A 14,264-nucleotide genomic window follows, 5' to 3' on the forward strand; every position below is an offset into this window, starting at 1 on the left:
TTCCTTACCTATAAATTAGCAGTAACACCAGTCTGGGAAGTTGGAAGAAGGCTTATAGGTGATGTCATCAAGCCTCCTACTTCTTAACTCAGTCAATTCAAGCAAGTCATTTCACCTTTTCCACCCGTGTTTCCCTGCCTGCAGAGTGGGCCCCCTGTGGCTCCTGGCTGCAGTAGATGAGAGGAGAGTAACACAGGCAAAGCTCCTGGAACAGTGCCTGGGCACTTGGTGGGTTGAGAGTTCCTGAAAGTAGTAACAATAATGCTAGTGAACATCCCGTAGGATGACACGGTTGAGTCAAGTAACTCGGGGAGGACAGAGAAGAAGAAACGGAAACAAGGACACAGGCCGCGCCGACGGAGCCCTCCTGGCCCGCGGGGACGGCCAGCCTGCGCCGCGGCGCACACGGACCCGCCACCGCCTCGCTCCACCCCTGCCAGGCCCGGGCGAATCCGGGCGGCGAGTTCCGGGCGGCGGCGCGGCGCGGCGCGGCGCGGCGCAGCCCCCTCTCAGGCCCTCCCTCCTCCCCGCCTCCGCGCCTCCAGCGGTGCCAGCTGCACCCGAGCCCGGAGACTTCGCAGTCACCGCGCAGGTGCCCGCGGCCGCCTTCGCCCTACAGGTAGGAGCCGCGCCGCCGCAGGGCGCGCCAGGCTGCCGCAGGCGTCTGGCTTCCGCCGCCCTAGCCCTCCGTCCCTCCTCCCGCCGGCCTCCGGGCAGCCGGCCGCTCCCCGCCCAGCTCGGACGGGACCTTGGCGGAGGCGTCGGCGGCGGGCGCCAGCCTCGGACGGCCCCGCGGGACCAGCCTCCCTGGGGTCGGGGGCCTCCCGTGCGCGCCTTCGGGCCCAGGGCTCGCGGAGTCGACGCGAGCCAACTTCGGCGCGCTTTCCCGCGGATGGGCGCTGCCTGGAGCGCAGAGGCGCGCGGGCTTTAGGGAAGATGGGGGCGTGCCTCGGGATGCACCGTGGGCCACGCCTGTGCCGTGGGGCCGGTGGCCCCGGGTCCTGCCCTGCGCCGGGATGACGGGGATGGCGGCGCTAGGGGACCAGCATCCCAGACCAAGCAGGAAGTGCTGCGCTCCGTTAGAGCCCAGCCTTCCAGATGCATGGCCCTGGGCGTGTGGGCACGCAGCTACTCTGTGCGCCCACGAGGTGGTGACGGTGGGGTGGGGCAAGGGCAAGCGGGCCGGGAGCGGGACGTAGGTTAAAGGGCTCGTTTGTCTCTCTTCACCTCGAGGTGTTTGGGACCTCAGTCTCGGATCCAGGAGCGGGGTGCTCCCAGCGTTGGATAGGATCTTGTGATGCCCTTCAGAACTGCCCTTGTACAATCAGTCCAGAGCTATCGCTATTTTCCAAGTCTCGGTTTATTGCCTTCTTTACTTACTCTGGCAAGTACTAGATGCAGGTGGATGCTTAAGACCACATGGTTTGTTTCTGTGTTTGATCATCTCTAGGTCTTTCCCCAGAAGGGAGAGTTCCATTAACTTTTATCTGCCAGGTCTGCCAACTTCAGTTGAGATAACCCCTTGTGGGCCTTCTGAGGGCTTTTGGAGGACTAGGTACCCAGAGACCTTTGTGATTTGTTAAAAGGGCTAATTAATGGTGATGTGATGAAAGCCTAAAGAATGAAAAGAATCGACAGCTTGAGCTGTTCACAGAAACCACATTTACACATTGCCTGTTTGAATAAAGATCTTTCAGTATTAAATGTTTTGTAAGATACATATAATTGAATCTGTACATTGGCTTTTAACTTGAATTTGTCTACAGCGTTTAAATGTTGTTTGGGGATCTTTCAGCTAATTGTGTGAACTCCCAGTGTGCCCTTCCAGGATCCAGTATAACACAATCCATACAAGAAGCAGGGTAGTTAAGGATTTGAGGAAGGTGTGTTTTTACCATGTTTGTCCCTGATGTCAGTAGATATTACTCACAGTGATAAGTGCGGTATAAAGCTCATTTAGGTTTGTTGATTCACTTAAAATGGGATAGTGGGAGAACCTGCTCTTTGGGAGTTGTCTGATGGCCAAGTGTGGGTTTCTTTCTTTCTTTCTTTCTTTTTTTTTAATATTTTATTTATTTATTTGACAGACAGAGATCACAAGTAGGCCCAGAGGCAGGCAGAGAGAGAGGAAAGGCAGAGAGAGAGGAAAGGAAGCAGGCTCCCTGCTGGGCAGAGAGCCCGATGTGGGGCTCTATCCCAGGACCCTGGAATCATGACCCGAGCCGAAGGCAGAGGCCTTAACCCACTGAGCCACCCAGGTGCCCCCAAGTGTGGGTTTCTTAATGAGAATTTATTATGATATTCGTTTACCTTGAACTTACAGAGTTTTTTAAAGTTGTTTTATATTTATTGTGGTAAATATATCACATAAAATTTGCCCCGTTAGCCATTTGTAAGCATACAGATCAGCCGCGTTACGTGCTTCTCATTGTGCTTCCATCCCCGCTGTCCACCCACAGAACACTGTTTGTCTTTCTTCTAGGGTTTCCAGAATATTTTGATGGCCATGATTGTGCTGCAGGCTTTGGTCTTCTCAGGAAGCAGAGTTTGAGATCCTTCTCGTAGCTTTACAGAAATGCACTTTTAAAGAGGAAAGGTGAAAAGCCACAGCCAGTTTGTGTTTAGTCAATCTTATCTCCATCAAGAAAGATCTGTGACTTCACTAGATACGGGTGAGCTGGTGAGCTAGTTAAATTTGCATATAAAATTATGGTGAAGTTCAGCTTTCCAGAGGGAGGATGAGAGGGAGGAATCGGGAGGAGTCCAGGACAAAGTTATTGTTCTTGATTGTTTCCTCCCCCTTAATATATCTCACAGAACATCCAAATACTTCTGTCTCCTTTAGCTGTGCAGTAGCATGTATCTAATGATGCCTGAGCTCAGATCATCGCACCTTTTTCATAAGTAGAAGCAGTTTTGACCAAGCTAGCTGTTGGGTATAGTAATTTCTTCTGCCCTCCCGGTATTTACTAAACATTGCTGCTAGAGGACTCAGCACAGGAGATGTGGCTCTTTAAACTCACAGTTGGTCTGAGTCATTGTGTTCAGGAGACAGCTGTCCCTGTGCCAAGCCTGGTTGTATGTTTACAATCCTTTAAGTTTTAGCACCACACAATAAAACTTATTCTCCAGCTGGGCTGTGGATAAGTGTTGTTGCAGAGTGAAAATGAGAAACTTGTAACCTACATTTCCCATAAGCCCGTGACTTTCCTGATTAGAAAAAGAGTTGTACAGATCACATCTTTGGCTGCGGTGGGAATGCATTCCAGCGTGTTGGTCTCCCTGAATTCACAGTGCAGTGTAAAATCTGGGTCCCAGATGTTTCGTGCTGGGTCATTCAACCATAGTGTATGTCAGTGTTTTGTAATGTCACAGGGTTTCTTTTTTCTCTTTCTGCTGTTATATTTTCTTAATTTTTGAATTTATTAAACAAACATTGCAGGGACAGAGGAAAATGATTGCTTTATTTAACTAACATTTATGTAGGGCTTACCATGTGCCAGGCATTATTTCTGTGCATTTTACAAATGTGAACACATTTAATCCTCAAAATAATCCTGGTGAAGAGGTAAAAATATCATGTCTGTTTCATAGATGAGGTGATTGGAAGCACAGAGAGATCATACAGCTGGCATATGGCAGACCTGGGGTCCTATCTCTGGCGGCCTGCACCCAGAATCTGGGCACAGGTGTGTCACCGGTGCCCTATAACTTGTGATTCCATCCTCCCAACAAAGAAACTTTTTTCAGGTTGTGATATTCCTAGCTTGTCCTTGTCCTTAGGGAGAAAAAATTTGACATAATTGCAATCAGAAAATCAGTTTGACTCCCTTATTGTTCAGAAGAGGAAATTAAGGGGGAGTTTGGTTATGACCTGTATTTCCAAGGCAAGGTCCTGGAAAACTTCTTTGGGGCTAATTAAGCCTTACCTCCTGATTGAGAAGGTTGGGATAGAGATCCTGGGAAGGTCTGAAAAGGCCACAGTGTTTTTTGTTTTTTCGTGGTTTTTTTGTTTTGTTTTGTTTTCCAGTTTTCTATTTTTTTTAAACTTTATTTTGTTTTGTCAGAGTTCCAAGACTCATTGTTAATGCATCACACGCACTGCTCCATGCAATACGTGCCCTCCTTAATACCCACCATCAGTCTCACCTAACCCCCTCCTCCCCTCCCCTCCAAAACCCTCAGTTTGTTTCTCAGAGTCCACAGTCTCTCATGGTTTGTCTCCCCCTCCGATTTCCCCAAACTCCCTTCTCCTCTCCTTCTCCCCATGTTCTCTGTGTTATTGCTTATGCTTCACAAGTAAGTGAGACTATATGATAATTAACTTTGTCTGCTTGACTTATTTCACTCAGCATAATCTCCTCCAGTCCCATCCATGTTGATACAAAAGTTGGGTATTCATCCTTTCTGATGGAGGCATAATATTCCATTGTATCTATGGGCCCTATCTTCTTCATCCGTTTGTCTGTTGAAGGGCATCTTGGCTCTTTCCACACTTTGGCAACTGTGGCCATTGCTGCTATGAACATTGGGGTACATATGGCCCTTATTTTCACAACATCTGTACCTCTGGGGTAAATACTCAGTAGTGCAATTGCAGGGTCATAGGGTAGCTATTTTTAACTTCTTGTGGGATCTCCACACTGTTTTCCAAAGTGGCTGCTCCAACTTGCATTCCCACCAACAGTGTAAGAGGGTTCCCCTTTCTCCACATCCTCTCCAACACTTGTTGTCTACTGTCTTGTTGATTTTGACCATTCTGACTGGTGTAAGGTGGTTTCTTAATGTGGTATTGATTTGAATCTCCCTGATGGCTAGTGATGATGAACATTTTTTCATGTGTCTGTTAGCCATTTATATGCTTTTTGTTTTTGCAGGGGAGTGGAGTGGGGGATATTTACCAATCAGGGGAGGAAAATGCTTCAGTATTTTAATAATCATTTTGACCATCCTGGAGTTAATCTGCTCAATTAAATCCTGGGTGATGTCAGGGGTGCACAGAGCAGAAGCTTATGGCCAACTGTGGGCCATGGGAAGTCTTGCTGCTTAGGGCTCCAGATCCCAGATTCCTTTCCCAGTTGTTGCTGATGCCTGTGGCCCTGGGCTCCCCTCTGCACAAAGGGAATCGTCATTCTGTACTCAATCATTTTTGAGTTTTTTGGATCTCGAGTTGGGAAACTTTTGAAAACCTCTGATGCCCAAAAGAAAATCAGCCAAGAGCAACACGGAAATAAAAATAACTTCATTTGGTTGGTCCTTCTGTTGAGAGAGAGAGATGCCTCTAAGGGCATAAACTGACAAACTTTATATTAAGAACAGGGACATCAAAGTTCAGTATCCAACAGCGATTTTTTCCCCCAAGTTTGAATGAGGGGGAATAAGGAATAAATATGGGAAAAGAAAAGTGGTGGACAGGGAGGTAGAAACAAATGCAGAGAGAGGAGAGAGCAGAAGAGGGTGCAAAGAATGAGAAGACAGGGCGAAAACCTTACCAGCTCTTTCTACAAGGCTGCTTTTTAGTGTGTTACCTCTTACTGCCCTTCGAGATGCAAACGGAGTTAAAATTATTTTTCCTTTGGTTTGTCATGAAGTGACTTCAATGTTGCTTAAAACCATTGTTAATCAACAAAGAATGGGGACAGTGAGATACGGGGTGGCTCTTTGGCCTTTGCTTGGGATCTTCCTACCCATCTAATCTGTTTTTGTTTACATCATTTTCGTATGCATAGATTTTATACAGAGCATGATGTTGGAATCACTAGGTTTGCCATTGTTTTATTATCTACCTTCCCTGCGAGAGGAGAAGGCTCTTGAGGCCACAGCCTGTGTTTTTGACATTATTGTGTCTCCAGTGTCCATTGTGGTGAACCATAGTTGTGAACTGAATGAAAAGGTGCATTTAATGGATGAAGGAATATGGTGTGATTCATTTTATTCAAAATATATAGATATTTCCAGAAAAGAAGATTTTTATGGGTGTTTTACTGAGTTATTTGTTCTATTGTGCCATTTAACTGTTCTTACAAATACATTTGTAGATGTGGAGTGAACAGTCTGTGTGATTTATCATCTGTACTCTTTTTTTTTTTTTTTGCCTTTTCCCCTGCAATGTTCTCTACCCAAGTTTTGATGAAAGAGTCCTTTGAAATGAGATTGGAGGGGTAGCAATGGATTGGGATATGGGTTCCATGGCTTAGAGCAGCAGGAAAACAGCTCCAGATGTATGGAAGGGAGGTGGTGTGAATATGCAGAACCCAAAGTAGGAGATTTGGTAAAAAGGGCTAACAGTAGGAAAAATAGCAAACTGAAGAAAAAATCGGACATTGTTTTGAAAAAAAAATCTCACCATTGCTTCCACTTTGGAATAAAAATGTAGAAGTGAAGGTAAGGGTACAGGATTTGGAGAGGAAGTATATTTGTGGTACGAACATAATAGTGATGTCAAAAACAACCACTACTACCACAACAAAAACAGAAAAGGGAGAGGAGAAATCCAGCTAGAATCCTATTATCCTAAGGAAAAACCCACCTGTTGGGATATGTAGATGGTAAATATTTCAAAATTAGGAACATGGTGGAAAGACTGTAACCCCAACTCTTACCTTGCCTCAATCCCAATACCACGCTGCTACTCTTGGGGCTGGGAATGCAGGGTGAAGGGGCTTTGACTAAGCAAAGTAGGTCTGTGAGGCTTGTAAGGCACAGTTGGGCTCCACAAAGTCCCCACTGGGAGAAATAATGACTGTGGACCTCAGCCTTGGGCCAAAGAGCTTGCGTTCAGATCTAGAGGACTCTACCACCATGTGGTATAAGACAAGTAAGGTCAAAATTCTCTATGCCTTAGTTTCTCCATCTGTAAAACAGGGATAAAAGTTGTACCTGTCTCACCAGGACTATGGTGAAGACCGCAGGAAACAGTGCCTAGAAAGGGATTAACATGAGCCTGGAGCACAGAAATGGCACAGGATATGTTAGGTCTCCTCTTTCACACATTGCCCTCCTGTCTCCGTCCCAAATCGTGTACGAGTGACATCCGTGAATAAGAACCAAGCAAACTGGGGCGCCTGGGTGGCTCAGTGGGTTAAGCCACTGCCTTCGGCTCAGGTCATGATCTCAGGGTCCTGGGATCGAGCCCCGAGTCGGGCTCTCTGCTCCGCAGGGAGCCTGCTTCCCTCTCTCTCTCTCTCTCTCTCTCTGCCTGCCTCTCTGCCTACTTGTGATCTTTGTCTGTCAAATAAATAAATAAAGTCTTAAAAAAAAAAAAAAAGAACCAAGCAAACTGGAATTGCTGCCAGAATAGACATGGAGATGTGGCTCAATGGGAATATGGCTGAGGGAGAGATGAATTTTGCCTGGGAGGAAATCTTGAATGGGAGTGGGATTTCATGAGACCCCAGTGATGAGAAGTAGTGGGAAGACTTCTGGCTGCAAATCTGGTTCTAACTAGAGGGAGTGAACTGTTTGCCTTTGATAATTGTGCTTTTGGGGTATATGTTTTGACATTAGTTAGAAAATTTGATTTTTTCTTAACCCGTAAGTCTAGCATAGCGTATAATAGAGGAACCTTGATTCACTTAATAGCAGTATAGTATTTAATAGAAGAAGCATGATTCATTGCTTTTTACCAATGAGTGTAGTTACAGAGGTGTGTTTTTAAAATGCATTTAGAATTAAGAACAGGGTATAGTCTCCAGGTAGGAGTGAACTAGTTCATGGTGTGTCAGAAAAACTCTCTTCCCATGACATTCTTCAGCTCCACATTATATGGGAGAAGGATATCGCTAGCACCATTATCTTTGTAAGGCTGTGGATAATACGTATCGGCTGTTGTGTTCTCCATCCCCACCCCTAAAAACCTCTTTTCTAAAGGAGCGCCTCTGTAAAATCCCATTATGTAAATACCCAAAAGGAGAGCTGTTCTTCTTGACAGTTCTAGATGGCCGCCACTGAGCCAGCTGCCTCCTCCAGTATTCCCTCCCTGACTACCACCTGGCATCCTCTGCCCTTCAGTGCTGGAACCCCAGGGCTCCTAGGAGCAGATGTGAAGGTACTGCCTCAGTTTTCACCTTTCTCAGGGGCCACTGCCCATCTCTTGGGCTTATTGGAAGGGTTCTGTTTCTGGAGCACTCCAAGCTGGGTTCCACCATAGGGCCTTTGAATCGATGGCACTGTTCCCTCTGCCTGGGACGCCCTTGTCCTCAGTCCCAGCATGGCTTGCATCTTTTTAACACTGAGGTCATGAGAAAAAGTTCAAATGTTACCTTCCTAGAAAGGCTTTCCCTGACGGTGGGATCTGCTTCCCCACTCAGTCTGCATTGCTTTGCCTCCCAGCTCATCCCTCCTAGCCTGTCATTATGTGTTATTTTCATCCCAGCACTTGCCCTGTTTGAATTCTTCTTCTGGTCTGATTTTCTTGAACACCGAGTTTCCTACACAAGAATGTAAGCTCTGTGACTGCAGGGACTTGCCTGGCACATAGTAGGTGCTCACTAAGTACTTGTTCAGCGAATGCCTCTCCCAATTGCTATATGAGCATATGATGTTAGTGTGAACCCTGGTTTCCCAGACAGTTCAACTGCTCTCCTAATTGTTCTTTTCTGACCCTGCAGATGTTAATCACGTTCATGGCAACGATTCATTGATGAGTGTTACTGCCATTTGGAACAAGGGTCCCTGTTGACCCGTGGGAAATACAATTTGTGGCTTCCTGTGTCAATGTCACCTTTCATTTTTGGAGAGCTTATGAGGAGTCGATTCAGCTGCACCTATCTGTCCTAGGGGTGAATTACCTGTGACAGAAGGAATCAATTCAGCATGAAATTAATGGAAAGTAAACCCGATCAATTTCGGGAAGCCCCTGTTCCCCCTCTTCTTTTGAGTGCTAGGAGGGACAGTTTAGGGAGGGTGATGGGAACTGGGGCGTATGCATCACTCCGTAAGACACCAGGTTAACAGATATGCATGTTGGCGAGGTTTGCCCTGTCCAATCCCACCGGAAGACACTGAACAGGCTTGACTAATGGCGAGGTAATTTTTGCAACTCCATTGCCAAGAAGGCTAATTGGGTTGACAGTGAAAGCTGTCACCCTGTGTTTGCGGTGGTTCCTGCTCATTCTGGGGTTGGAGAGTTTATGAAGCGGAGTCCTTCAATGCCCACCAAGTGCTAAGCAAATGCACGTGCATGTGTGTTCTGCTGGCCTGGGGCTTGTGGTCTAAATTGATCAGTCCGCTGAAGGCAGGACTGTGTCGTGCAGCTAGGGCCTGCCCCACCGCCTGGAATGGGCTGGGATTTGTAATGATCCCATGTCCCAGTTTTTCAAGGTAGTGGTTTTCAAACTGCTCCATGTTTTAGGGGCAGTTGGAACTGGGGTGGGGTTGGGATGCCGAGAGCAGAGTTCTGGGGCTTCTCTAAACCCCACGTACACCAAAGGCATCTCATTAAAATCCCGTAATTGAGTATATTTGCCTTTTAAAAAATATTTTTATCTTTTTTTTTAAGATTTTCTGCTTATTTATTTATTTGAGAAAGAGCTTGAGGGAGAGAGAGAACATGAGTTGGGGGAGGAGCAAAGGGAGAACAGGGAGCTTGGACCTGGTGCTCTATCCCAGGTCCCTGGGATCATAACCTGAGCCAACGGTAGATGCCCAATGGACTGACACCCCAGGGACCCCAATAAACTTTTTAGATTGACAGAAAAGTTGCAAAGATAGTGTACATGGGTAAGCTCTGGTTTCCTCTGTTATTAACATCTTACTCTGGTAGGGTACATTTGTTAGAATTAATGAACCAATATTAACGCATTATTAACTAAAGTCCATACTTTAGTCAGATTTCCTTGGCTTTTCCCTAGTATCCTTTTTCTGTTCCAGTAGCCCATCCAGAATACAATGCTACATTTAGTAGTCCTCTCTGCTTGGGCTTCTCTTGCCTGTGATTGTTTCTTAGACTTTCCCATGTTTTCGATGACCTTGACTGTTTAAAGGGGTACTAGTATTTTGTCGAATGTCCCTCAGTCATAATTTTTAATGATTTTTTTCTCCTGATTAAACTGGGATTATGGGTTTCGAGAGGAAAACCACAGGAGTAAAATACCATTCTCATCGCATTGTATTAAGGGCACGCATCATCAGCATGATATATTATTGTCGATGGTAATTTTGATCACTTGGCTGAGGGAGTGCCAGGGTTCTCTATCGCCAAGTTATTTATTTGCCTCTTTTCAATACTGTACCCTTTGGAAAGATGTCACATACTTTTTTTTTTTTTTTTAAAGATTTTATTTATTTATTAGACAGAGATCACAAGTAGGCAGAGAGCAGGGAAGCAGGAAGGGAAGCAGGCTCCCCGCCGAGCAGAGAGCCTGATATGGGGTTCAATCCCAGGACCCTGAGATCATGACCTGAGCTGAAGGCAGAGGCTTTAACCCACAGAGCCACCCAGGTGCCCCCTCACATATGTTGTGATGAGCAGTTATGCTCTACCTCCTAGAGAGGGTAGTAGCTCTATGAATTATTTAGATTATGTCTGCATGGAAGATTTATCTTTCCATCCCTATTTATTTATTTATTTAGTTATTCCATTACTTATTTATATGGACACATGGATATTTATCTTCTACTTTAGATTATATAATCCAATACTTTGTTTTTTTACTTATATTGGGCTTTTTAGGAATTTTATTCAAACAAATAATCTTCCTGTTATTTAAAAAATGTTAGAAAACTATTTTTTTTTAATCTTCACCTCTTTGTTTGCCCTTTAAATATCCAATTTCTGCATTTATTTATTTGGAACAATAAAGAAGAAATTATCACTTAGATTTTTCTTTATTTTTGTAATAATAAAGTTAAAATAGAAGTATTTCAGCTGATAGTTCTGTTGATAGTCTTTTTTTTATCAAAAATAAATTTCTCGGGGTGCCTGGGTGGCTTACTGGGTTAAAGTCTCTTCCTTTGGCTTCGGTCATGATTTCAGGGTCCTGGGACCGAGCCCTGCATTGGGCTCCCTGCTCGGCAGGGAGCCTGCTTCCCCCACTCTCTCTGCCTGCCTCTCTGCCTATTTGTGATTTCTCTATCAAATAAATAAATAAAATCTTTAAAAAATACCTTAAAATAGAAGTATTTCAGTGGTTTTTTTGAGGAGCAGAGGTCAAAATGTGTCTTTTCCTCTATTGTAGACTGAGTTTGCACTCAGTATTTTAAGTTATTGCTGAGATTCACTCTAGGGAGATTTGTAGTCATCTGTATTTTAAAGATTTTATTTATTTATTTATTTAGAGAGTATAAATGGGTGGAGGGGCAGAGGTAGAGGGCAAGAGAGAACCTCCAGTAGACTCCCTGCAGAACGCAGAGCCTGAACCAGGGCTGGAACTCGGGACTCTGAGATCATGACCTAAGCTGAAACCAAGAGTCAGATGTTTAACCCACTGAGCCACCCAAGAGTCCCTGTAGGCATCTGTCTTTTAAAAACTCCTTAGGAAGTTGAATAACTCTTAAGAATAATTTTTGATCTTCCTATCTTTTTTTCTTTAGATTTTCCTTAAGTGGAAACTTTGAAAATGCTGCTCAGCATAGTGTCTTACTGCTGAGAGAATGGTAGACCTGTTACAGAAGCCCCCATGCCAGTCTTCTATGCTTTCTGTTTTAAGACAAATCTCCAGTGTGCCGAATTTTTCTCTATTATAAAGTTAAAGAGACTGTATGTAAACTTATATCTCACCTTTTTAAAAATCATCTAAAAGTCTAACGTGTCCTCGCCTGTCTTTTGACCTGGCTTAAAATAAAGGAAAAGCATCCCAAAATACTTCATTCCCTTTACATCTTTTAGTGTTCTAGATTTTCTTCTGTATTTTATTAGTTAATTTTGTTCTAAAATTCAGTGCTTTTAGGCATTCTTGTTTCTGTCCCAGTTCACACAGACAGAAATACTTTAGAGAGTGGTTTTAGTCGCAGCAAGTTCTCCTTTTTAAAAATCAAAGTTGTGGGCTATTATATGCGGAGACCAGACAACCTGGCTATTTGAGCCAGAGAGATGTTTCTGAGTCCCCTATTGGTTAATGGCTTAGTGTGCAGTGGGCTACCCATGCAGCCCTATGCTCTGATGTCCCCACTGAGGACTCAGTCCTGCTACAGAGCCTGTGAGGCCCGTTCCAGCAGGGCCGACCCCGTAAGTGGCCAAATGAACTCGGGCCTGTAAATCAGTTGCCAGTAGGATACAGAGCTGGACCTTGACATCTGGCTAGACAGGCACAAGGGGTTTACTTTTGCAGTCCAATAAAGAATAACGGTATTAATTTAGAACATGTTGAGAAGTCATTATTGTATTGCATGAGAATTAAGCATAGGTTAAGTATAAAGGATAAGCACCTCACTTAATTGCCTGTAATTAGAGTGATTTTAACACAACCAGATCAGACATTTAATTCTCATTCTTTCTTACCAAACCGGTGCCTGTATTAATACTATCTTTTGATTCCACCCAGAATTTTTTTTCTTAATTTAGTTTGTTTATTCACTAAATCATAGTCCTTTAATCTGATGACTTCTATACAGCAAATGTTATCTTACACTGATTTCTTAGGGCCAAGGACCTAGAGAGGCTATGACATCTGTCTATAACTATAGTCAGGGATGCCTGGGTGGTTCAGTGGGTTATTAAGCCTCTGCCTTCTGCTCAGGTCATGATCCCAGGGTCCTGGGATCGAGCCCCTCATTGGGCTCTCTGCTCAGCAGGGAGCCTGCTTCCTCCCTCCCTGTGCCCGCTGCTCTGCCTACTTGTGACTCTTTGTCAAATAAATAAATAAAATCTTTTTAAAAAATGACCATATATTCAACGAGTAGGAATGACCAGAAATGAATATAATTTTTTTTCTTTGTCATAGCACATAAGCCAAGTTGGGTCTGGGCAGGGAAGGAAAGGGATTGCTTCAGGTAAGGCCTGGCTTCTTTATTTATTTTATTTATTTTTATTTTTAAAAGATTTTATTTATTTATTTGACAGAGAGAGAGATCACAAGTAGCAGAGAGGCAGGCAGAGGGAGAAGCAGGCTCCCTGCTGAGCAGAAAGCTTGATGTAGGACTCCAGCAGCCCCAGGGCAGAGAGGATGGTTACTTCCCCCCTCCCATCCCCCCCACCACCCCAACCTCACCTGAAGGTCTTCAGGCCCTGAATTAGCCTCTGGGCTCTCCAGCCACCCTGGAGCCTCTTCTCCTCAGAGGGTAGGTGGGCTTGGAAGACATTGTTTCCCAAAACAAGGGCTTGGTTTTCTTCAAAATGTAGGTGCATTGCTTAAGGTTGCAAAAATGAGTTTAGAATTACATTAGTGGAGGATGTTTAAGTGATGGTCATGTACTGAGCTCAGTCTCATCCTTCAGTTTTGCAATGCCTCCCATAACATTGAACTGGTCCCCTTTGATCTTACCAAGCCCACTTTCCCGCTGCAGCTGATGAAATAACAGAAGGACAGTCTTAGCCCTGCCTGGGTGAGTGTTACCTGGACCCAGTAGCCTGAGCACTTTTCCCTTCCCTTTAAAGTTTCTTTAGGTTTCACGATTTAAGGGATCAGTGATTCTTCCATTTATCTATCATTTTACTAAGGAGTCCTGAAAAACGGAAAATGAATTTTCCCAGGCAACGGTTCACATGACAGCCATCACAAAATGTAAGGAAGAACGCGCTTGAGGAGTAGTAAGCCTTTGAAGATTCTAAAGACTTGGAAAAAAAGAATAAACTCTCAAGAAATTCAGCCAATTTAAGTCAATTTTAAATAGGAGGCCCAAATAAATAAGTGAGAAATTTAGATACTTATTCACATCAGTACACGCCAGCTTTTTCCACATTATTAAGATATTTGCAGAAGTTTTGGTCAAAAGCTGCTAACTTATAAGTAGGCATTTATAGCTACAATATGGTATGTTTTTTAAAAGGCAATCTCCTGGGTCCACCTCTAAATCCATTCTGTGAGCGTAATATACTTTTTCATAGTTTTTTAGAGACTTTGAGGCACACAAGTTCAGCGGCTGGTTATTCTTCAGTTCTTGCAGGATCTCCCTTTACACAAGAACGACATCTCTAAGTAAGCCTCCTGGACCAGCTCCACTAACTCCTCCTTTTGAAGTTAGGGACTGAAAATGACCTGATTTGTTAATTGCACAATTTGTCATTCTTAAGCAATTTAAGTGCATTTCCTACAACACATGGACACTTATACATGAACTTCAATGGCCTACAGTCACCATTAGAGACTGATCGTGCTGGAAAGAAC

The 14,264-nt window shown here is 44.4% G+C and overlaps 1 protein-coding gene across 1 annotated transcript in view; it reads left to right on the forward strand.

Moving 5' to 3' along the window:
• Positions 1 to 488: 488 nt before the first annotated feature.
• PLD1 (phospholipase D1) overlaps positions 489 to 14,264 on the forward strand; it is a 200,104-nt gene continuing 186,328 nt past the window's right edge. The window contains exon 1 of the mRNA XM_059163476.1: positions 489 to 619. The gene's annotated coding sequence lies outside the window, so the exon portion shown is untranslated. The remainder of the gene's footprint in view (positions 620 to 14,264) is intronic.

The sequence above is a fragment of the Mustela lutreola genome, chromosome 2 (assembly GCF_030435805.1).
Source record: "Mustela lutreola isolate mMusLut2 chromosome 2, mMusLut2.pri, whole genome shotgun sequence".
NCBI lineage: Eukaryota > Metazoa > Chordata > Mammalia > Carnivora > Mustelidae > Mustela > Mustela lutreola.